General features: G+C 42.0%; 1 long non-coding RNA gene across 1 annotated transcript; it reads left to right on the forward strand.

Annotated features, from left to right (window-relative positions):
* The first annotated feature begins 5,661 nt into the window (after positions 1–5,661).
* On the forward strand, positions 5,662–20,243 carry LOC119146169. Its single transcript, XR_005103658.1, has 4 exons — positions 5,662–5,721; positions 7,228–7,345; positions 19,743–19,857; positions 20,039–20,243. It is a non-coding gene; the product is annotated as an uncharacterized LOC119146169 (long non-coding RNA).
* Positions 20,244–25,716: the final 5,473 nt, after the last annotated feature.

Genomic DNA, 25,716 nt, shown 5'->3' on the forward strand with positions numbered 1-25,716 from the left:
AAGAGTTTATTAATTTGGAGTCAGATGATAACTGAAGGAGGTAAAAAAAAGAAATTAAAACCAAAACATGCAGTTAAGGAAAAAAAAAAAAAAAGGAACTTACTTTCTCTGCCTTTATGTAACTGTGCTACCAAAATCAACCATTCCACAGCTAATGATTATGGATTTTGTGAGCTGGAGAAGAGGCCATGTCCCCCTTGCATAACCAGTGTGTGAAAATGTGGAAAGGAAAAGGCCAATCAGTAAAAGAGTGAAAATAAAGATGCCTATGGGGACTTTAGAGTTAACCTAAAAACCGGAACGTTCTACTGAAGCTAGTGTGCAAGGTTAAACTTGTACATATTTCTCTCCCCCCAAAGCCTGCTTTTTCCAAGCCTCATTAACCATTTTGCTGAACATTACAATCATTACTCTTCTGCCAGGTTATATCACATTTTTCAACCTTTTAGGTACAGACCTTAGAATTATTGATCCAATGAATCATATTGACTTAGGTGCTGGCTGCTGCTGAAACACTTCTGTAGAAACCAGGATGTTGGCTAAATATCAAACGTGGTTTTTTTTCCCCTGAATATTCTTTAAGAAAGGGAGTATTTTTCCACATGGAAGAAGCAGTGGCATGGTGGAATCACCTCTATGCGGTTTCTACAGTACTTCATAATGTTTAAGGCATCTAATGAAAACGATGCACAACCACCAAACCAAAAAAAAACCCAAAACCCAACAAATTCAAACAGATATATTTTCTTCTTTCTTACTGAAAATAATGAGATCTCTGTACCATAGAGGCATTGTGCTTAATACCTGAGGCCAGTTGACATTATTTTGGCATTTTATTTGCTAACTGAGTTCATCTGACATACAATGGGAGGAGTATGAACAGGTTTGACTGACTTCTTGGGGTTGTAACCTCCAGCAAAAGAGGGTTTATAAGAATTGCCCAGTTGTACTAACACAATGGCTGTTGATTATATGTCTATAATATCTACAGTGCTACCATAGATATGACAGAAGCAGACAGGCATTGGTTATCCCTTTTTGCCATGTTTTTGGAATGTCAAAAGACTAAGCTATTTGTATGAACAAATTATTTCGACCAAGCTACAGAAAAATCCTGCCTTAGCTGCCAGAGGGCACATGTGTGCATTGCAGTAGGAGCTTTGGATTTTCATCTTGTAATCAGGATTATGGTACTTAAAGAATGGGCCTAGAGTTTATCCACCACACAATTTATTAGTATAACTTAAAATCTAGAATAAGCATGCAGCCAGATGTGATTCTCTCTAAGGCTCTGTTGATGGTTATTGAACCTGAGCATTAAAAATTGAAATAAGGCCTTTTAGAAGAGCTGATGAAATCAACAGCAGTTGGAGATGTAAAGAGTTATCCTGTTCCCAAGATAGGTACCTTAATTACAGAGTTGTTCATAAACCTTGATCAGCTTCTGTAATGGACATGACAATACAATAATGATAAACTAGTTAAGGCTAAGATTCCCAAACATCTGCTAAGTCTGAGATGAGACATAAGGGTGAATAGTTTGATCCTGAGAAACTCAGCTCTGATACACTGATCTCAGATTGGATCTGTATGTATTTAGGGGAAAAACGAGGACCCTGTCTAGGAATTTGCCCAGGGCAGTCCTGAAAATAAGACTCTATTTATTAAACAAAGTGTAAAGAGAAAGGCTGAAGGATCATATTTGTAGAACAAAGTATTGTCTTTATTTTCATTGTTTCAGTGCCTGCAGGACCAGCAGAGATTGCAACCACACAGCACTAGTGCTGGCTGAGGACAGAAACAACAACCTCCTTGTTTGGAAGAAACCGAAACCTAGACAAGGCAGGGGAAGCACAGATGCTACCTGCCTTGCTCATGCTTCAGGTTGTTACAGGGAATTTGTAACAGTTAGGAACAAGATGTTCTGAGTCTCAGACTCACACTTGAACATCAGGTTTCTCTGTCTTCTACCTCGAGCACTTCACATTTGGTTTTCTGTTGTACCTGCGCTTCTGAAAGCTGCCAGTGAAATTCTGCACCTTCCCCTGGCATCCCAAATGCTACATGACATCAGCCATAGACAGGAACATAAGACTGTCCCCCAAATAATATACATGAGATACAGTCTCTTTATTAATTATTAGGTAAAATATAAGATCTTTACAAATACCAAATAAGATAATTATATTGTGCTTTCTTTTGTGTTTACAGAATGAAATGCATAATTCACGAGTTTAACAACTCCCAGCACGAAACTGGGATGACAAAACTGCATATGGATGTTCAGTTGACCACAAAATATACATTGGCAATGAACTTAAGACAACATATTTTGGCATATCTGAGTGGCTCTCTGGAAGGCTCAAGAGGAATGAGCTGTATGATTTATTTTGTAGAAAAATATTTAGATAGATATTCAACAGAATTTCCCAATTCACTTATAAGTTTTGTTCTTAAAAATAAAGAGATTGAAATAGTTAATAATTTTGAATAAAATTAACTTTTCTTTATCAAAGCGAACAACAACAAAAAAGCTGTGGCAATTCTCTTGCAGCTTTCCAAAACAATTAGGTGGTAATGACTGCTGAAGAGATTTTCATGTCGTTTCAAACACTGGTTGGAACAATTGAAAGCTACAAATTTTTCTCATTGTGACTTTATTATTGGAAGGGAAATGACTAATTTGGAGTTTGTTATTATTGTTTTATAGTCCATGAAATAGAAGTATATAAGTAAACATTTCCATGAATTTAAATATATGAAATACATAATGTGAAATAGTTAAAAATTAAATAGTACTTCAGCTGAGGCTGAGCTAGGCTAAATTATCACCAGGGCTGAAGCCTGTGGTTTTCAGTACTCCAGCACAGCCTGCCTGGATTGGAGCTGCTGGCAGGTTCCACACTGAACACCATCCTGTTGATGCAACTGGGCCCTTGACCTTGGCTGGCCACACAGCTCAGTTCTCTTGGTCCGGGTGGCCCCCACTGCTGCACGAGGGGCCGGCAGTGAGACTGGGCCAGCACTGCTGTGCCGGGATGCTCTCACCGCAGCCTTGACCATCAGGTCAGTGAGACGGATGCTGTAGCCAAAGCACATGCCACCTTTGGCTTATGAGCCAGCTTCTACTGTATCATTATGATTTTATTTCTGCAAGTAATGAAATGCTCTCTCTTACTAGGTCTGGTTTTCATAGTAACCTGTTCCTTGAGGTCGAACATATTGTCGCACAGGAATCTCGGTGAGCAACATATCTACATCCTCTGGTCATAAAGCTGTACCTCGAGCAAACATCTGCATAAGGCAGAAGGGGTGAGGACCACCTCAGATGTGAAGCCGGTGCATACTGCTGGCCGGGAGCTCTGAGGTGAGGGTTGACCCCAGGTGTTTTGTGGATAATACACTTGATACTACTTATTCACCACTGAGAGCTACAACCCTTCTGAGAGGCATCTCTCTCTCTCTCATACTATAACCCCCTGTAATTCATTTAAAGATGACCTGTATTTAAGAATTATTGTATATTGCCTTTCAATGAGACTTCTTAACCTGAATTTTTTCTTATTTTCTATCTCAGTTTAAGTATATAAGTGAATAACAATGTACGAATAACACTTGAAAGACTGGCTTCCTCACCTTCAAATGACTGTTGATTAAAGTAGTTCCCGTAATAGGGCAGCAATGAGAGGCATGTTTTCCTGTGTGGATACTCTACCACATAATGAGGTCTGGATTTATATCGCAGCCTTTTTCTTCCTAGAAATGCCAATATAAATCTTGTTCCTTTGCATGACAGTCCAGGGTCTGCCTTGCTCCAGCTTGTTCATTCCTTAGGAGCTCTAATCTGTTCTTTGACTTTCATCCAGCTGTACTGCCCCAGGTAACTCCATACAACTACGCACCAGATGCTCTTCCTGGCATTTCACCTTGCTTCTCACCTCGCCTGCACAGTCTAACTGTCCCTGAGCTCTACCCGAGAGGAATTTTTTTCCAGGATATTTTGATCCTCATCCAGACCATATGTATTTCCTTCCTTCCCTTTCAAATGCAGTAAATGTGTTGCTGGAAGTGGACGTCCCTGTCAATCCCCTTTCTCCCCAGAAGCTGAAAAACACTCTCTCCATCCCGCATCTTACTCTGCCAGTGCTTGCTGTCACCTCTGTGCATGCCTCCCTCAACTCCCTTTATGTGTTACACCACCCTTGTGCATAGGAAAAAAAGGTCAATCATTTTTGTAAGCTGTTATGTTAACCTTTAAATCCCTTTTGAAATATTGCTGTGCTCTGATGGCTGCAGCTCGCCCCTCTGGCACTGGTTAGGTAAATGACAAGTTGTAACTTCTGCTCCCTGTTATTTCGCTGTCCCTGTCTCCCAACCTTTGCCACTCTCTGTTTTTCCCTCCTGTGTAGCATCCTGTCCGTCACACAGGTTATTATCTTGCCAGCTGTCTCCTCTGCTCTATTTATTAGAATGCCAAGAAAAATGGGATCCTGAATCCTGATTTCTAGGCTATACCATGAAGAATAAGCATTATGATAATTGGTATCATTCTGATTTATTCCATTATAGTATCCATTTATAGCACATGAGCTTCCTTGTACAGTAACGATAGAGATAAATTTTGGCCCCTTATTTTTCATAACCACTTGCTAGCTGTATATCATCCATTTTCTTCTCATTTAGGCACTTGCTTCTACTTCGGGAAAAAAAAAATCCCAGTTGTCTAGGTAATAAAGCTGGTGAAACAAATTCTGAAGTGCATTTTACAATGGAATTTGATTGTGATAATTTTTCATGTGTTAAAAAAAGAGCATACTGGCTTTCCCTGGGAAATGTTTGGGTTTATGTAGTGTTGGGATTTCATACATCCATAACTTTTAGTCATGTGGAAGATCTCTCTTTTTTTTTTTTTTTTTATCATTGGAACATAGAAACATCCCAGCATTTACTAGCCAAGTTCACTGAAAAACTATATATTATAATTTAATGAGGCCTGAAGTTGTGCAGCTAAATGAAACAAAAACTTTAAGTTGTGTGAATCTGAAATTTGAAAGTACACCTCCCTGCAAGTTTGGCGTAAATACCTAGGGGGAGAAGCAAAAAAAGGGAAACACCAGATATACTTCAAACAAAGTGAGTGGGATCCGGCTACTGCAATGGGTCTGGATACTCCTCTGGGGAGCTTTAGTCAAGAAGACTTTCACATCCAGAAGTCAGGTGTCCGGCCACCAGAGATCATATCTCTTTCAGGCTGCAAGTGCCATTCCTGCCATGCCACCAGCTTGTACATGCAGGTTTGTCCAGCAAAACGTGGGCTGGTTTCATTGGGGCCTGAAAGCTGGACAATAGGTTTGCCTTTGAGGGATGATGCTCCCCTGAGGCTGTCAGGGTTTCAGGGTCTTGGGGCAGCACAGCTGCCGTGGGCTGCTGGCACTTCCGCTTACTCCATGGTGTGGTGTTCTCCATCCCTCATGGTCCTCCACCTCCATGCCTCACAGGGCATTGTGTCCCTGGATAGAAAGGGGGGACTGTAGATGTCAGGTTTTCGAAGCAAGTCCAGCATGCTCCCACACCCATCTGCATGGGCTTGCCATGTGGAAATCAGAGCTGCATAAATGCTCTCACCAGGGTTCATGTGCAGTTTCTTTTGTGATCCGTTACAGGTTTCTTTTCATGGTTGGCCAAAGCATGTCCTGGATTGGTTCCACCTCTCTTTTCAAAGTAAGACTCACTCTTTTGACTGCCCCCTGAAATAACATATTTTGCTGTGTTGTTTTAATGACAAAAACTACTGACAGACATCTTGGCTCTTACTGGTTATCCCATTGCAGAAATTTCCTTGACCCTTTGGGATGTCAGGGTGGGGGGTCAGCAAAACGGTCCTCTCAGAAACCCCTGAAGAACATCCTGTTGCTCCAGGCAACACAGATGCTCCCTTCTCCCCACTCCTCTTACCTCTCCTTTCCTAGTCAGTAAACATGAATTTACCAACCAAATGTTCTTATTTATTTTGTATTAATAACAGGGAAATTGAAGAAATATTCAGATATGTTGGAAATGCTCCTATTGCAAAAGAATGAGAAATTATCTACGTGGTTGTTCTGTGATATTGTTGCTCAGCTGCAGTCCTTGGGAGATCGCCACAATTGTTCACATTCAAACAAAAGGAGTCTAATGGAAGTGTTTTAATCTGTTGATCAGCTATTCAGAGAGAAAAGGATGGCCATGCTAGGTGTCTTTGGAGACTGGAAATGAGTGCAGCAATAGTAATCAGGATATTTGTATTTATTCACACGTATTAGCAAGCTGTTGTGTGCATAACATTGCTGGAGGTTTCTTTAGCTTCAGACTTTGTCACTCCCTGCACCTTGGGCCATTTAAAGAGGTCCAGGTTTAGTTTTGTTGCTGATCTTGATCTACGGAAACCAGGAAGCTCAGCTCCCTGTTACAGATTGGAGTGGAAAGATCTGCTGGAAAGTCATTCACAGAAGCTAATTTAGATGCCTGTTCTGCTATTGCCTTTCCGATGGTGTAATTTATTTATTTATTTATTTATTTATTAAATCTGATTTAAAGAAAGGGGTTTCTGATGGGCATCCAGCTTTTAGAACTTTCAGACTGTCAAAGATGTTTTTTTGTAAGATCCCTAACTGCACAACCCTGCATAGTTTTCTGTCAGGGAAGGCACCAACAAGGACAAAACCTCCTTTAGGCACCATGAAGTTGATGGGAAGTTCTCTCCTCTTCCTTCATGCTGTGAATATTGTGATCAGATAACAAAAGTCTTGGTGCCACGGGAGTGACAGTAGAAGACTGTCAACAGTAAACATTTTATTAGAGCTTGACAGGTTGAAGGAGATTTGTCTCAGGTCTCACAGGTAATGAGATCTTACCAGCATCCCATCACACGCTGTCATTCCTCGTTTCACAGAAAATCATTTTACAACACAGCCTACAACCCTCCTGGTCCCTGCTGTTGCATGAATGCTTGCCTGGAGTCAGCTGGAGAGGGGAGATGTATCTTCTCCTGCTGAGACAAGCCCCCCCGAGCACCAGAGGAAGGGCAGAGGGGAGCAGGAGGGCTCTGCGCCTGCCTGCTTAACAGTTTGTGTTTGTGCCACACAAGCTGCTTAGGGGGGATATTCACGTGACAAATATGCAATTAAGTTATTTCTTAAAGTACAGTCTTTTCAATAAGTTAGAAATAACTTTGCCTCTTGTTTGCAGTATCCATAAGAAGGAAGATGAGAGGTGGCTGTGGTTGACCAAAAATAAAGAAAGGGTGTGATTCAGCTTTGAGCAGTCTTCGGTTGTAAAAAACCAGCAGTAAACGAAGTTATATTAGGTAAGAGAAATTTGTTTCACCCATGCACTCATAACAACTGTAAGGAAAGAGGGTTTAGGGAATAAGATAAACTTTATGCGTCTTTAGTTGTATTTAGGTTCTGCACTGTGTTTAGAAAGATGAAATATCTTTCACTGCATTTATTTTCTTACGAAAATGATATATAGACAGACTCTCCCAAATCCCAGCTTGTCTGTGAATAACTTGGTGAAGGAAAGAGTCTCTGGAGAAATATGTGGCTCACTCCAACACATGTGGACAGTCAGAACTGGCTGAAGCTTGGTGAAAATTACAGCACTGAGTAAAAATTTCCTCTAAAAGGGAACAGACCAACTAGCAGTCCTATTCCTGGTACCCTATGGCTACAAAATAGTGCTATATCAATTTCAATAAATTCACATCATTTTATGTCAGACTCTGTAGGTGATACCAGAGGAACCAACAATAATTAGGTTTTTGTTGCTATGGTTTCAAATACATGTCAAAGTAAAGCACATTATATAGAACTTTTAATTAAGACAAACTAACTTCTGTTAAGCACTTCTTATTTCTCTCTCTCTCTCATTTCTCTATGTTATGCCTTTCTGCATTGCCAAAAACTGTTCAGCTGTTGCCTCAAATGGCCAGACAGTATCACTTTACCCAGAGGAACATGCTATACTTCAGTAAAAGAAAAATATCTTCCTTCACAGGAATTGGATCCAGTAAAAGAAAAATATCTTCCTTCACAGGAATTGGATCCTTAAAAAATGTATTCCGAAATAAGTGAAAAGAAAGGACGCGAAATGCACAAAAATGTCGATATTGAGAATGTAGATTTTGTTCATCATCTACTACCTGAAGCCCTTGTGCTGCCGCTTGTATTAAATTATATATCACATCTTTTCTGACTATTTTTACTATTATCTTTCCTGTTACCTATTCTTTCCCCAACTCATCATCTTCCTTCCCCTTTGTAAAAATGTTATAAAAGAGAAAATTACTGAGTTTGGGGATCAGATGAGAAGAAAATTACGTGCTTCCTGTCTGTATGATCAACCCTTACTTGTGATTGTATCCGCTGCTGGTGAGGCAAATAACTGTGGGACCTGTGTAATAGCTTCAACTGAGTGAATTATTTCTGATGAATAGTAAATACTTTGCTAGTTATTCTGACAGTATTTTCAGATTTGGGGTCAATTAATACTGGTTGAATATGCTGGATATGAGAGGAAAAAAACAGGAAAAGATCCACAAACCTGCTAGGAACCGTTTGTTTTGTACATGTATATCTGTATATTTTGTGGAACATGGAGACAGGTTTTGTTCATTTTCTTTAAAAAAGAAACAATTTTTTTTCTGTTTCACTAGTCAGGAGAATGTCTTCAGCTCTTGGTTATCCTGCTAAGGCCTGGCTGGGATCTTTCACTGGGATCAGTGGGTGAATTCCACTGGCGCACGAACTGATGCCCTACTGAACATCACAGCGGTACAGTTGGCTGAGCATATCAAGAGTCAATGCAGGATTAACTTTCTGCATTTGAGAAATTCAACACATTTCACTTAAAAGACAAATGATAGCAATATTTACACATCCCTTCTTATCAACGAGGGAATTGAAAAGAAATATATATAACTAAAATGCTTTTGGAGCCATTTGTGGTGATTATACTGATTAACCCCCCAAGACTGAAAGCATCGGATTCTCTGAGTTAGTTTTGACTGTTCTTTGCTAGTCCGCAGGCTGATGGGGGTGTTGCTATTCTTTGAGCACGGGCACATACATTTTATGTCTAAGATGTGAGCAGAAGCATATAGCTCTTTTCCTTTTAGAGAAGCAATAAATGTACAAGAGTTTCAATCTGAATTGAGATATTAGCAAAGTAATTAAGGAGACAGTCTCATGGAGTCGGAGAACTCGTATTGGGAGCTCAGCGCCTGCGGTGAGATGCTGAATAGCCATCAGTAAGAGAGACTATCATGCTGCTCCCTGAGTAAAGAACTTGCATAGCATTTCAAGTACATTTGCTAAAATGCATATAATGATGATAGAGCTAGGGTGAGTTTCAGTCTGTGGCTTTTTCCCCCTGGTAAAATAAATGAGGGTTATTTTTTCTGACCCTGCTGTGTGTTAGTGTAGCGTGAAAACCCTATTTATTGAAAAATAGGTTGCATAGTGAGTTCTAGGGCTTGAATCTACTCTCAAATAGCAAGAAATAGACTGTGGCTTTCCTATAGCATTGAAGACCGTAAGGGTTTAAGAGTGAATTATGTGCTTTTAACAGGACGTTAACTTGAGATAATGTAACTTCATTGATAAGCCTCAGAATATACTTTAAATAGATTTTTGTACTTGGTAGCAGTCTTGACTGTATCTCATTACAACTGGAATTGAAAACAAAACTCCTATATCCTCAGTGGAAAAAAACACTGTAGCATGGCATAATAATATTGCTGTTTATGTAGGCATTTGCTGCTTAAAGTCTGTTTCTAAGGCAAAAGAGATGTTGACCTTTGTATGGCTCAGCCAGAAATCCCTGATTGTCTGTGTAGAGGATATCTCTCTGTCGGCAGTGGTACGAACCCCAAACAACCCAGAGAGACTGTTTTTTTTAAGTGGCTAATACCTTTAAACACTTCATGTCTGTGAAGAGTAATGCTTATGTGTATTAGCAATGAGTACTTAATGTTAAAATAGTAATTTACAAAGATAATACAGGACTAAACCTCAATTAATTTCATCTGCTGGCACCTTTCTAGTTTGCCCAGCGTTTTCATACTCAGGCCTAGCGCCTGTTCCCTCAGGGGGAGCCTGGATGACAGGGCAGCAGGGTACCGAGAGCCATTTTGCAGGCTGTTTGCCGCCTCAGATGGGCCATTTTACTTTCACAAGCTTTTTGAAAGGAGCTGGTATTTCAGCCACCGGCGCACAGCTCAGGAGTTTGGTCACTGAGTAAAGGCAGCTCGAGCAGAAGGCGCCTGGGGAGGGCCGGGCTGAGGGGCAGCAAGGGCTGAGACCGCGGGCGGGGAAGCCCGGGCCGCGGCGGGGCAGGCGGGCAGAAGCGGCCCGGGCCGCGGCGGGGCAGGCGGCCATGTAACCCGCCCAGCCTCCCCTCCCGCCGCAGGGCCCGGCCTGCCCCGGCGCGCCCGCCCGCCCGCCCCGCGCCGTGCCCTGCTCAACGGCGCCACCTGCCGGCCCCTGCGGGACAGCGCGGCAGCGGGCCGGGGAATGTAACAGACCTTTTTTTTTTTTTCCAATTAACTTTTTCTTTCCTTTCGCCCAAGCTCCACGCAGATCCGTTAGCAGCAGCAGGCACATGCCCACATTTTTGCCCAGAGCAGCTGTGGATGCCCCATCCCTGGCAGCTCCCTAGCCCAGGCTGGATGGGGCTGGGAGCAGCCTGGGCTGGATGGGGGTGTCCCTGCCCATGGTGGGGGGTGGGGTGGAACTGGGTGGGCTTTAAGGTCCCTTCCAACCCAAACCCTTCTAGGAATCTTTCCATTAATTGTAGGTGGTGATTTTAGCCTCACCCATAGACAGCTGGAGCACTCACAGTGTTTTTCTCTTCCCTCTGTTACCACTTGCTCTAGTTGCTATGTGTTTCTGCATCGTGTTAACATGATTTTAGCCACAAGGCTGCACAGCCTTCCTACTTAGGTCTGTGTCTTTACCCGCTTAACTTTAATGTTTGGACAACTGCAGACTTAATTTCCTTCTTGGGAGTATTCAAAGACCAAGGAAGGCCATCTTGCCACCAAAAAGAGACACTATAAAAAGAAAAGAGTGAAAGGAAAAAAAATAATGCTGGAAATCTGATTTTACTGTTGCAATGAAGCACGTTTCATTGCCTAATGGAATTTATCTTCTCAGGTAACATGTTTTGTGCTGTAAAGAAACAGCCAGCCGTTTCCTCACAAGCTCCTCCAGGTATAAGTTTGAGAGCTGTCGGAATGCGTTGGCTGCCGAGGCTCACTGCCAGCAGGCACCACGGCACCGCTACGGCTTTGTGCATCCAGGTACCTCCCTGCCTCCTCTGTGCTTCCGGCAGCGGTTTCTACATCAAAGTAGAGAAGTTATCCAATGTTGACAAAAATAACCCGAGTAAATCTTCCCAAGAGTCATATTGCTTACCGCAGTGTTTGGGGAGCAGAAAGAATATGCATCTCTTGCTGAGGGTGGGAAGGATGAAGAGCTCTGCTTATTATTTCTTTAGGCTATTTTAGTAGAGGTGCAATTCTTGCAGGAGCCCTAGGGAGGGTGTATGGGGGGACCAATGCAGGCGGTTGCCAGCAGCGCTTGGTATTCCCATGCAATAAATGCCGTGTGTAATTCCCTCTGCCCAGGCCTTCAGAGCAAACTTCCCCAGGCCAGTGGTGCCAGGGAACGGGTCATGTGTGCTCCAAGCAAGAGTCATCAATTGCTGGGAGCTCTTCTGTTACGCTGAGAAAAGAGGGAGGAGTATGTATGCATTACAAGAGGAGTACATTATTTCTTGCTGCTATTAGCCACAGCACTGTTACATTATACATGACTCCTCATGGATCAGAGACACAGCAGAGAGCAGCTTCTCCCTCTTGTTAAGGATTGCTCTTTTTATCAGAGAGATGGCATGTGATAGCCTCTGCTTTTCTCAGTAAATTTGTGGTCTTTCACCCTTCCTTGTAAACATAACTGGTATTAGTGTTGTAAATAGTTTAGGTTGGAAAAGACCTTTAAGATCAAGTCTAACCGTTAACCCAGCACTGCCAAGTCCACCACTAACCCATGTCCCTAAGTGCCACATCTTACTGAGGGTCCACTTGATCCCCTCATTCAGATCATCGATAAAGACATCAGGCAGGACCAGCCCCAGCGCTAAGCCCTGGACACCCCATGTGCCCAGTCCCAGCAGAATGTGACTCCATTCCCCACCTCCCCCAGCCTGGCCGGCCGGGGCTTTACCCAGCGAAGCTAGTGCGTGCCCCAGCCGTGAGCAGCCGGTGTCCCCAGGAGCTGCTGGGGGAGATGGTGCCAAAGGTGTGCATGGGAAAGGAGCATTTGTTATTGCATTGCAGTATGGAGAGTCTCAAATGCATCTGGGATTTTGATGACTTCTCTTGTTGGTATCTGCCTGTAGTGGGTTGACCATGGCTGGGCACCAGGTGCCCAACAAGCCACTCCACCACTCCCCTCCTCAACAGAAAGGGGTGGAGGGGGAGGAAGAAAGAAGGTATAACAAAAGCACTCGTGGTTCTAGATAAAGGTAGTTTAATGAAGCAATAGCAGAAGTTGCGCGTGCGGAAGCACAGGAAACTAGAAGATGTTATTCTCTACTTCCCATCAGCAGGTGACACTCGGTCACTTCCCGGGAAGCAGGGCTTCAGTGCACATAGTAATTGCTCTAGAAGATGAATGTCGTAAATAAGGAATGCCCCCATTTCTTCCTCCTTTCTCTTAGCTTTTATATCTGAGCAGGCATCATATGGTACAGAATATCCCTTTGGTCACTTTGGGTCAGCTATCCTGGCTGTGTCCCCTCCCAAGATCTTGCCCACCCCCAGCCTACCACTGAGAAAGCGGGGGGAAGGTTGGCCCTGATGCTGTGCTCAGCCCTAGCCAACCCACTGGTGTGCTGTCACCACCTTTCTAGCTGCCAGTGCAAGCACGGCACTGTGAGGGTGCTATGGGGCTCAGCCAGACCCAGCACAGAGCCATGTCTTACTGGGATGTATGTAGCTGCCACGCCGCATTTGAAAGTGCTACATAACATCTAATTAGACTTGTTAGATAAATCTATGGGGCTGCATAGGTCTTGGATCATTAGTTTGTAGTTCATGTTAATTTTTCTTCGTGTATCCTGTTCCTTGACAAAGAGAAAAGGCATGTGATTTGTTTGGGAATTTTTCTTATGTTCCTGCTACTTAAATTTCCTTGAGGATTTGGGGGGAAAAAGAGAAAAAAAATCTTTTACATAAGATTAAATACTCCAGATTTACAAGAACCAAATTAACAGATGATACAAAACACATGATTTCAAATAGGTTTAATTTCTAAGCCTCAACTTCTGGCATTTTTTTGTTTTGAAATAAGCAGAGTTTGAGCTCAGAGGCTAATGGAGGATAAGATGCACTACAGGAAAATTGTTAAGCTTTTGTTCTGTTCTGATGGGATTTTAAACAATGACTCACCCACAAACACACAAAGTTTGCTGGGCTTTTACATATTTCCAGGCTCAAGTTCACCACCTTTCAGGTTGAATGCAAAAAAAAAAATAGAGAACTGACTTCATTACTTGTGCTCTGGAAGTGACTTGACAGCCATTTAGAAAAATACTTAACATTCACCAATTTCCTTGGTTCCTCCTGTCCCCCAGGAGCAGACTGAGAACAGATCCATTGGTCTCCATCCCATCCAGCAGCCTGGTATGTGGCACTGGCTTGGAGGCAGCAGCGATGCCCCAGCACTTTGATTCATGTAATCAATAATCCCAGGGCTCTACCTAAAAGGTTGGAAAATGTGGTGTGACCCAGGAGACGAGTAATGATTTTTGTGTGTGGCAAAACGACTGGGTTATGGCTTGTATCAACAAGTAAAGCCTCCTGAGCGCAACCAAATGATAAAGAGCTTTTTATTTTGCATTCCTTAAACCTTTGCTTTGAAGTTGACCTTATTCTCAGTGGTAAATATGGTCTGGCACTACATGAACAAATTCGGGAGTATATTTAAGCTATAGTTTATTTAGGTCTAATTGCCTCCTTCATACAAAAGTTTATATTAATTGGTTCATTCATTTACTCTAAAGCTTCTGTCATCTTCATTTGGACTCACGTTTCATGAAACACCTGTCAATTGGGTAGCTTTGTGGTTTTAAGGGTAAGAAAAATGCTTTTTTGAGGAGGCTGTTGGAGTCTCCTAGGCAACCATGGGTTTCCATAAGCACACTCCTGCCCTGACCCTGCTGCCTGCTGCACCCAAGTGGCTTTGGGGACCCTGCTCTTTGTGTCCCTAAAGGTCAGAAAGGATATTCTCTTGATATCAAGGAAAATGTAATATTTATCAAACTACAATTTATTATACGTTAGGAAAGAATAAATGTTGGCTTTCACTGTGACAGATTTTCGTGTTATCCACTAAATTCATTGCTGGATCAAGCTGGCGCTTGTTTCTCCTGAGTCATATGGAGGGTTTTTTTGGCACCTAATACATTAACATGTGTGTATTCTTTGTGGCTACAATTTGAACAAATGTTTTGAAATTATGACAGAGAAAATTACTTTTCTTGCCTACATTAACAAGTAGGTGTTGTGTATCTTAATCACTGTGACCAAGCTGCAATTACAGCTGATAAACATATGGAGATTAAGTTGCAAAAAGGGAGGAACATTTACATTTTTTAAGGAATTGCCACAAAGATGAATAGAAAAAGGGGGAGGGGGAAAGGTTGGACAAAATTATGCCAAACCTACTTCTTATTAACTGCAATACTGCACATTTACTGCGTATAGCACACTCGTGACCTCAAAGAAATTAAAGCTCTGCTACATAAATAAGTTATCTCTTTGTGTTAAATGCTCATGTCCTTAGATCCACATAAGAACCAAGATATTAAGCAGAAGAGAGATGACTCCATGTATAAAATACTACCACAAAGATTTGTACCACAGCGTGGCTTAGGGGATCACGTGTTCCCTGAAGTCAGCAATAGCATCATATCAATATACTGTAGGATCAGAACATCACTGTAGTCTTCTCAGTTGGCAAGCCTAATAGTATAATTGAAATGAAATGTATTCTAGGAAAGTGCCCACTGTTTTTTGGTGGGGTTGGTGGGGGGTTTTTTGTTTGGTTGGTTTGGTTTGGTTTTTTTTAACTTTGAGCTCTGTGGGAATTCCCAGAAGACCTTGGGAATGTTTTATAGATTCACAGGTGCTGTTGTTTCTTTCAAGGTTCAACGTTTGCAGGCTCATTGAGAAGGTCTTCCTGTCTTGTACAAGACTTGATGGAGCAAACATGCACTGTGCTTGTTGCTAAAAAGTGTGGTACATTCACGTGCTCAGCCCCAACAGAGAGGGAAAAATGGTGAAGTGTTTCCTTGTGATGCAGTTCCCAGAAACATAATTGGTGTTAAAAATTTCTAAAACATAGCTTTTTTGGTAGACTGCCAAAAGAAAGGTAGATTGGTGCCAAACATCAAGCAGTTTTCTAGTAGCTTTTGAAGTAATCATATATTCATGAATTTACACTAGCCTTTGAAATCTGGCAAGACCTGTGCTTCCACAACTTTATTGCATTACTGCAAAAGTTTGTTTTAGCATGGAGACATGGATGTCTAGCAGTGTGCTGCAACCATGAAAAGAGAAGTTCTGTGACCAATTGAGGAGACAGGCTGGATACATTTCACTCACGTAAATGATAGGATAACATATTGATCTGGAGGGAGAAAGCACTTGCCATATGTTTGGTGCTAAAGTTTTTTGCTTGAAAGAACCAAGAGTTGGCCCCAGACCAAAGCTCTGTGGTTAAACCTGCCTTGATCTTTGAGGAAATTCTCAGCTTCCTTTGGTAGCTTCTTTCAGCTTAAAACAGAAGAGAATAGACACAGCACTGGGCATCAGTTGCCATCACCTCCAGCAATCCCAGTGGCCTGTCATAAAACTTGGGATCCCTCGCAGTTATCTCTGGTGAGCATCTTCTCGGGGAGGTATATCCTGGGATTTTTTGTTTTTATCAGAGAATGCCCAAACCATAACTGTTGAGAGATTATCTTAGTTCTTGTAGTATTTAAATTTATACCTTTTGTGATGGTGTATCCCATTTTACAGGTCTAACATAAAGAGAGCAATGTGATTTTGCACTGTAACATGGGGTTCTGGCAATCTTAAAGACCTTTGCAGCTACGCAGTCTATAGAAAAAAGATATTTTTGTTACCTTACACACTTTACAGACATGAAAGCCTTTGAATTAGCTTCAGATCATTGTCTAGTACTTCTCCACGGACTGGATTTAGTAACTTTTGACAGCTGGCTGCCCAGGGCTTCTGTCCCCTGCGAGCCTTCCTCCAGCCAGTGGGCTTCAATAGCTTGAAATAAATATTGGTAGTTTTAATTTCTTCCTGGAAGGTGGTTTCCTTGTAACATTCTCACAAGCAATGCTTGGATATGTTGGAGGTCCCTTACATTTTTATTTGCAGTTCAGGTCCTAGAAAATAAATTGTTTATGGCTGCTGGTGTTACCAGCAATGAGGGATGTTCTGGAGCTGGAGCTCAGAGCGCATTGCTAGAGACATAGTCCTACACGTTTGATCCAAACAGATAGATGTGAGTGCAATGAATCCAGCACCTGTTAAATGAGCTTCAACTGGTCATTTGAAGTCACACTGTCTGCTTTCTGCCCCCAGCAAAATGGGGAAAAAGATGCTTTCCTCTATTGGGTACCTAAATAAATCTGTAGGTGTCAAACACTAATTCCCATGAGACACTTGCACTTTGAAACCTGGAGACTGGCTCGTACTTGGCTTCCATGTGTATCCCCAGGGCTTCACCAACCCACGGGCACAGCGTCCAGTGGCCAAGAGCAGCAGCTGGGAGCAGTAGAAGCAGAGAATTATAGTGTATTGTAAGTTGGAAGGGTACTGACGCTTTGTCTCTTTTGCATTTTGTGTCTGCATACTTCAAACAGATAAAATTAAGCTATTATTAAGATGTTAGAATGGAATTTCTCTGTAGCCTCGAACTTGCTGGTTTTGTGAATGGCATTTTTATCTGGCAATATAATCAACAACAAACCAATCCCTTTCTCAGGCACAGCCAGCATCAAGGGAAAAGTTCACTGCAGATACCAAAGATTTTCTTCCTCGGTAACAAACACAGAAGCCTCCAGCCATGCCTTTTTGCTGTTAGCATGAATAAAGGTTAATTGCCACATTTCTATGTTTCCCTTTGTAATTAAGAGTTGAGCCTTCAGTGCCTTTCACTGCAGTTACTGACAACTGAAGTTAATCTTTTTAATCATTGCAGAAAAAAGGCATGGACTCTACAACAGATCCCACTCAAAACAGGCTGGCTTTCTATATTTGGAAGCTTGCTACATCTAGGCAAAGCTGGAGTAGTGTATTTAGAGAATATGCATTTTAAGAATAGCAGTTTGAATTTTGGTTTCTCTGTGACTTGATTGAAAGTTATGCAAATGCAAGGGTAATTCCCAGGCTGAGGCTGTTACAGGAGAAGCCATGATTATGTTGCAAGCCACACAGAAATTGCGTTGCCAGAGACTTTGTTATTAAGGCCTATTCTCTTTGCTGCTGTTTCTCTCTGTTTCACATTTCCATTGTATTAAGAAATGTTCCTGTTATAATTTTTTTCTCCTTGTTCATGCAACAAAAACTCAATCAGAAGTATGTTAGTGAAAGAAATTGGGCTTTTTTTTTTTTTCAAATTATCGCAGGCATTCACTGCTCTGGGAGAGCAGGTGTTGGTAGGTTTGGGGAAAGTGATGCCACTTCTGGCAGCAAGGAGGTGCGGCGGGAGCACGGTGCAGCCGCAGCTGGGCAGGTGCACGGGGCTGTGGGAGGCATCACGCTCTTGGACAACTTTCTGTTGCAGAGACAGTTGAACAAAGATGTGTCGCTACATTGTTTGGATATAATGCACTTCTTGCTTGTACATGGCTGCTGTGAAAACATGCTTGCTTTGTTGTGTTAATAAATAACTGTTATGTTTAAGAAATTAATTCACGTGGAAAGATTTATTGTAGTATAAAATTATAGGAAGAAAAATGAAAAATTCCATCCTTAGAGTGGCTTGAAAGAATTTCTGTCTCATCTGATTAGGGGAAAAGGCTGCTTTATCTTCCTAAATATTTTTTTTTTTTTTATTTAAATAAATCTTCTGAAATGCTTGCATGCCTGCAAGAATTATAAAAGGCTGTTCAGACCTAAATCAAGTGTTCAGTGCTGCTGCATGAATCTTCCAAGGCAATAAACTTTTGGTACCTTTGACAAGTTTTATGATTCAAGATAGGTGCACTGTGCTATGTACCATATTTCAAAGTAACGCATCTGAATAAATCGTATCAATTTTATATGCTAATAATTTGTTTTGGTATTTTAATACTAGGAGCTATAATTCATACCTATCACGTTCCTTAGACTACAGATAATTTGAATAACATTTAGAGAAAAATTACTTAGGAATACCTCCAGTATTGCACTTTTCCATTGCACAAATAAGCCAAGAATGGAGAAGCCTAGAAATAAATAAATAAATAAATATAAAATTTAATTAAATCTCCTTAGATTCAGCTCAGGACTGTTTCCCTCTGATGTTTCCCTTTCCCTTAGCCACAGTATATTTTCAGTTTGCTGAGTGTTTGGGCTTTTCTCCATTTCCTGTGGTAAATTCTTGGGTAGGCAAATCAATCTTGCTATTTGCATACTCTCTTTGCCTAGAAATATAATATGAATGTTTCCTTTCTTAAATTTACCTCAAACTCTCACTGATATTCATGGTGTATTACAAAGCTTTACCTTTTCCAATACATCACATGTTGTGTGAACAGTTGAAACTCAGTTTTGCTCTTGCAAACTGGATAATGATGGCAGCAGTATTTGTGGTAATGGTGGGAATACTATAGCAATATTGAATAGTTATAAAGCCAATTGAAAACTATTTTGAGGGCAGGCTTTACTGAAAAACCAGTATAATCCCTATAGTTTTGTAGCAAATCAAAATTCCTCTTTCTAAACATAAGATGTGCAAATGGCCATGAAAGATCACCAGAACCTGCAGGGATTTCTAAGTGTTCTGTATAAAAGAAAATAGAGAAACAATAAAATGAAGGGGAAAAAAAAGGTGAAAAAATTGCAAATGTCTAAACATAGAGAAGATAAATGAGGCTAAAAGCCTATTTTTATTGTTTTGCCAGTAAAAATACCTTCAGTGCTAAAATGGAAAATCTCATTGTATGTCAAAGTTTATCAGCTACCTGATCTTAAGTACATTTGAGACCCCATCCTAATATTTATATTCAACCAGACAAGCTCAGAATGATTTCCTTCTCCCCACTGCAGCTGCCCTCTCTCTACATGCACAAACCTATCTTTATTAATGGTTATTTATATAAAATTCATTCCAAGTTTCAAAGCCACTTTGGCAGAATGCTCCAGAATACATCTGAAAAAAATATTTGCCAAAGTGTTCAAGATATGAGATCTTCAGACTTCTCTGTGACACTTTCCCTGCTCCTCTTCACCTCACAGAAGCAAAGCGCTCTGGTGAGTGTTAGCATGCTGGTTAGTTTTTCAGGAGTCAAATTTTAAAAGCCCTACAAAGCACAGGGAGTGCCTCACCATCATCTCCCTCCCACCTGTACTATCTTAGTGTTTTCTGTGGAATCTGCACCTTAAATGATTTTCCTTTTCTTTTTCTCCTGAGTCACAGATTGGAAAGCCTTGCTGTTCAGCTGATGGTGCAGTTTCAAGGGATTCTTTGTTCCCACCAGGAACCCAGCACAGTCCACAAACACACCAGAGATCAACAGTGAAAACCCTCAGAAGTAAGTATGTAAATATTGGCACCGCGCCCCTGCACGCGGCAATCCCTAACCTTTGCCAACTTATTGTACGCACCGTGCCTCAGGGGCACTAACCATGGCTGTAACACAAATCAGCATCTAGCATCTTCTGCTGTCTCTGTTGCCGTGTTTTCTTTTTTTTTTTTCCACTCTTTCCTTCCAGGGTTTCTGCCATACCTTACTCTGTCCCCTCCATGGAGGGAGCAGGTTGTGCAGGCTTTCCCCCACGCCGGGCTACTGCCAGGGACCTGAGAGCAGAGCCCAGATGTGCCAAGACAGTCGTTCCTCTTTGCCAGGAGAAAGAAGCCTAACCCGGCCCTTCCTCTACAAAGAACCACGACCTTCCAGACCATGGAGGAGCCGGTTCAGTGCTGAGCTTCATCTAAAGGTGGGATAACCCTGGAATCTGGATGGCTTGTTGTTCAAGTTTTTTTCATGAAGATCAAGCAGATTTTGCCCATTGTGAGATTTTAATGTAATTTAATCCATTCAAAAAGATTGATTTTTTAAATCTCTTTAAAAAATAATCAACATCAAAATGGAGAGGCATGCATGACTTTTGCAGTATTCCTCACAGTGTGCTCGTTAACCCTTCTTTCACATGTATGAGTTGTTGAAGACGGGGTGATTCTCTCTGGCTGATTTTTTTTTTTTGGAATTTTTTGGTTGGAGTTTTGTTTTCGTTGTTGTTTTTTTTTAAATATACATTAGTTGAAAACAAAATGGCCTTCACTAAAAGTCCAAAAGGGAAATTGAGAGGGACAGAGGGAGAGACTTTATTACCAGTGCCCTTTTTCCTTGGAAATAAAATTGTCACCTTACAGGGAGGGCAACATGAATGCTGAAAGGAAGCAGGGTGGTATTGCAGGGATGCAGCTGGTGCGTGAGGCAGCAGCGGGACAGGGTATGTATATGCAGGCTTAGGGAAAGGGATGGAGGCACAGGTCGTGGCATTCAGAGGGTGTTTAGGCTCTTGTCTAATATCTCTGAACTAGGTTCAAAAAGTCTTTGTTCTAGTTGTCTGTGATAGAGTCAGCTGGATACTCTAGAGGTACCCTCCGTATCATTGCAAGGAAAAAGAGGGAAAATGTTTTGAAAGGAACAGCACAAAACCTTTCCATTTGAGAAAAAATACTTGTTGGGTTTTTTTTTTTTTTTTTGCGAGGATTTCACTACTTGGAGGAGTGGGGCAGAGCAGCAGCATTTTTCAGATGAGTTTGCAGTTGATTTAATACTTGTACTAACATATATTCAGGGATGTACCCAGACACCTTATTCTTTTCACAATTGTGTCTTCTCATAGCAATAGTGTGTAAAAGGAAGCAACTCTTCCCAAAGAAGATCTTGTGCCTTTTTGGATGACTGTGTTCACATAGCTCTTCTCAGGAGATAATTTGAAGTGAATATAATCCTTCTTGCAGTAAAAGGGTAGTATCAAGCAGCTAATTTGCTGCTTTGCCATGTGAAATGTAAATCCTCACTTGCCAACACTGCTGGTTTGCATCATTTGATTGCAATTATTGAGACCATTAATGTGCTCCTCCTTCACCAAGTTCTGGCTCCTGGGGAAAGGTGGTGCAAAGGGGGCTTCTCCCCCCCATCACCCTTTCTTTTCAGGATCTTTTCTAGTCTTTGGGATCACAGACAAGTGATGGGAGATGGGAACAGTGAGGTTAAACACAGTGGAAGATAAAACCAAAATGAAAATAAACTTTCAAGCCATTTAATGTTAAAATCTTGAGATGTTCAAGGGTTTCTTATGTTTTCTGAGTTCTGGACTGAGACCAAATACTCTTGAGTCAGTGTTCAGGCACTGACATAATGGGCTGCAGACTCAAATGATGAGAGACCTGGAGGACTTGGTGTTCATTGCTGATATGCTCTCTCCATCTTTCACAGCTCAGCTGTCAGTAATGCTCACCTCTGGGCTCTCCAGGGCTCCCATCTCCCATGGAGGAGCTCCTAGCTGCAGACCATGTCTGCTTTCTTCGGGGCAGGTCCTTCACTCTAACCTTGCCATTTATGTGGCTGACACAGAGCTGGCTGACTGGCTGAGAAGTTACAGACACCGTGGGGGAACTTATCTGAGCGCATCTAATCATCACTGCTTGCACTTTGAAATGAAATATCCCTCGTCTTTTAAACCAATAACACACCGCCCACTGCTACATGGCTAGGCAGAGGGGACAGATGTTGTATTACAACGCAAGTCAGAAAGGATTTAAATAATGCGGTCGCAAGGGAAGCAGTAGCATGGGAATGCATCAACAGCTATCAGGGGTGCGTATATTGTACCTGTAAAACTGTGGAAAATTACTTATTTCACACCTTGTGAGGACTATAAAAAAGGCCAACAGAGTGGTAATTGTATTAGGAATTAATCCGCTCAGCCCCTCAGTATGTTGAGTTGCCTGTTTCTACAGAAAGGACAGGAAAATGAAAGGGCTCCAGCCTGTCTGGGGAGCGGGCGCAGCGGCGGGGGGGGGGCCATCCTCCTCCTGGTGCCAGCAGGTTTCGTGAAGACTCTGTCTTGTTGTTACTTGTGCTTTGGGGTAAATGTTCCAGTCCCACATTTAAGACAAGCCATGAAATACTGTAAATTGACTGTTGTTTGGTTTTCTGTACCTCAATAATTGAAACTAATAGAAACAAATAGCTAATATTTTCTGATGGGATGACCTTGGGAGCAGGAGACCAGCTAGTTGTGCCTTCCTCCAGGGAAGAAAGTTAGAGGAATTACTGCTAAATAATAATAATAGCAGCAGCAGCACGGGCTGTAATTCCCCACTCTCCTACTTAAGCAACACCTGAACACCAGCATGAAGAAAACAAGTCATTTATCAAGTATAATTTCTTGGAACTGCTGGGTTTGTGGAACAGAGTGGGGGAGAAACAGGCAGACTGATCTCTACCTCATCCCATCTATTAAGGTACTAGCATATAATTTTCCCATTTTGGCAATTTGTACTTGCTTGGGCCAAATCTGGATGTGGACAAATATGACTTGCTATATGTCCTTGTTTCCTTTTTGAGGCGCTCTGAAGTGCAAGCTTTGCTGCGCCCACCTACTTTTCCTAATGAGGGATCTGACCCCGTTGCTCTCTGTGTTCCTGAGGTTCCTGTGCAACCACAAATCACCCACCCCAGCTCTGATTTTGACCTAGTTTTCTTTTTTTTTTTTAAAGAAAGTGAGGTTCATGTGATACCCACAGACATGCTGAGTTTTTTGCATCTATTTTGGTCTCTGTAAAATCAACTAAATTTACAGTCAGAGAGGAAACTCAGAGATAATTAAATACCAAAACACTTACTAAAAAGACATTAGTTAAAGGAAAGGGCTCTCCTAAAGCCAAACAGACAGAAGTTGGACATCAAAAACTGTTTGGCAGCAGCATCTGGCCAGGAAACCAGCAGGTGGAGAAATCTGGGCATCAGGCAGCATCATAAAACACAGTTCCTGTGCAGTGGGATGTTGTTAATTGTGGGGCTTACAGAAAAACTTACAGAAAAGCTTGTTACAGACTCAATTCTATAGAAACAGCAAGCGATGGAGGAATGAACTAAAGAGATGCATAGAAACATCTCAGCACATGGGAAAGCAGCGAGTGAGAGGTACTGCCTGATTGCTGGGTGATAGGAGGCAATTTCCTGCTGAATGAGGTTATTCTGACCAAAAATGAAGTGAACTTGGTGTGTCTGAAAAAGAGGAGTAAGAGCCAAATGCTGCAAGGTTGTACTGGTTTCTCTAGGGAGGAAAACAGTGAAATACTGGCCAAAGCGAGATGGCTGTGGAAGAGGGGATGCAAGCACAGTGACACCTGGCACATTACACCATGGCGTGGCCTGGGAGAGGGAGAAATAGGCAACCTTGGACAGTTACATGCAAAAAAATCTTATCAATAGAACAAGAAGCTGCTGTGACACATGTATAGTAAAGGAGAGTTTCAAGTGCTTCTGCAAGCTGCCCCTTCACCTGTAGGAAAAGTACTAAACAAGTAATTGGAAAAGCCAGGTCTGGGGGTGAGAGGTTTTGACTGAGGAAAGAACAGTCTGCGCTGAGCCATTAAAAAAAATAAATATCTGTGATTAAAACCACTCAAGCAATTTCAGCTGAGTCCTGGGCTGAGCATGGCGATGAGGAATAAACTTGGCACAAGAGCTGCGCTCGTGCCCTGCTTCTGCCAGCTGGGATTTTTCTTCAAGGCCCCACTTCATTTCCAAACCCCATTTCCCTGTGGCCCTTTGCACGCTGCAGGCAGCACGGCCAGTCCCTCCCAGTTCTGCCTTGCCACCCCACGGGCTCTTTTACCTGCTTGCCTGTGTCCCCTTCTGCACAGAAAATGGGAAAATCTGGATGGGTTGCAGTACCTGACAGGATCTGCTGAGTGTCTGGATTGGTACGAGAAAGGCAGGGACCCTAGGTGGTAGAAATATTAGTAGGTAAAGAATAAAGGAGAATAAAATAAGAACAAAGAATAGCAAGGGAAAAGAGCCTGGCTCTTGTTATTAACCTGCACAGAGAAGAATGTGAAGTAGCAAATGAAGGTACTTTTGTGGATTTGATCCAAACTTGTACGAGATAAGCGCTAGGGACCTCCTCTTCATTAGGGGAAGGGTTAATGTAAAAAGTAGGAAAGTAAGAAAAAGCCCTGTGTGAACAAAGGAATTATACAGCAGAGTAATTAGATAAGACATTTGTAACATACTTATTGCAGAGGTTTAGTTACTTAATTGCTCAGTAGATAATGTCTGTATGTATATACATGCATGCAAGTTATGGATGTTTCTGCGTGTAATTATCTATGAATATGCTATATATCTCTGAAATGGCTGATAAGGGTCTAAGAAGACTGTCATGAGTTTATAATGCATTTGAACTAAATAGCTTTGCCATTTAACTCAGCATTTCACTAACAAATGGAAGTTATTAAAAAGCTTAGAGGGCAGAACAATCTGGCTTTGTAGAATTTGAAGACAATTCAGGTGTTGGAGGGAAAAACAGGATGGGTGAATGCATTTTTTTTCCTTTAAATCTTTTTCTTCCAAAACCAGTCCATCACAGAAATCTGTGGCCGTGCGGCCCGAGGCCATTGAGTTACTGACGCTTTATGAATGAATTTGCATCCCTCATGTTGCAGTTACGTGGCTGTGTCGTATTTGCAGCCTGTTCCAGCTGGGAAGTGCGTTAGTTTAAATCATGGTGAAGACAAGGTTGGCTTTAAGTAAGTCATTTTATCTTTCTTTATAATGCTTTGAAGGAGGAAATTTTGCTTCTTATGTAACTCTTGAGAGCTGTTATTTCCAGCAGCCTCACCTGCGAACGCAGCGCTGAAGGACATGCTTTACAAGGTGTAGCTGTTGCAGAGCTGTAAACACGCCGGCTGTCTTTATTGAGCAGGCTGGGGTTTCCAAAGGAACCGAGGAAATTAGTCACCCGTCTTTCCACGTAAATAAATGAACAGCATGCCTAGCAAAGATAATTTTCCCATTTTCCCATAGCTAAATAAATCTCAGTCAAGGGGGAGGTATCGCCATCACATGCCACGACCCTGCACAAGAGGGTGAAAGTTCTGCAGAAAGCTTACTGCGCTTTTGCTCTGCAAGAGCTGTGTGTCAGGGTTTCCCGGTCTGCTTTGAAGTGCAAACCTCACAGGACCTTCTGAGGGCTCTTCGTGCTCTGCTTAAGGCATTTGGTCAGGAAGGCGCTGCCTGAGACAGGGGCTTCTCCTCGGGGGAGCAGAGACGGGTCAGCAGAACAGGTCGGAATCCCTCTGGGCAGGGAGCTCATCTCTCCTGGAGAGGCTTAAACACAACTGCTGACAGGTAGAAACTAACCTTTAC

Source organism: Falco rusticolus, chromosome 4, assembly GCF_015220075.1.
Source record: "Falco rusticolus isolate bFalRus1 chromosome 4, bFalRus1.pri, whole genome shotgun sequence".
Taxonomy (NCBI): Eukaryota; Metazoa; Chordata; class Aves; order Falconiformes; family Falconidae; genus Falco; species Falco rusticolus.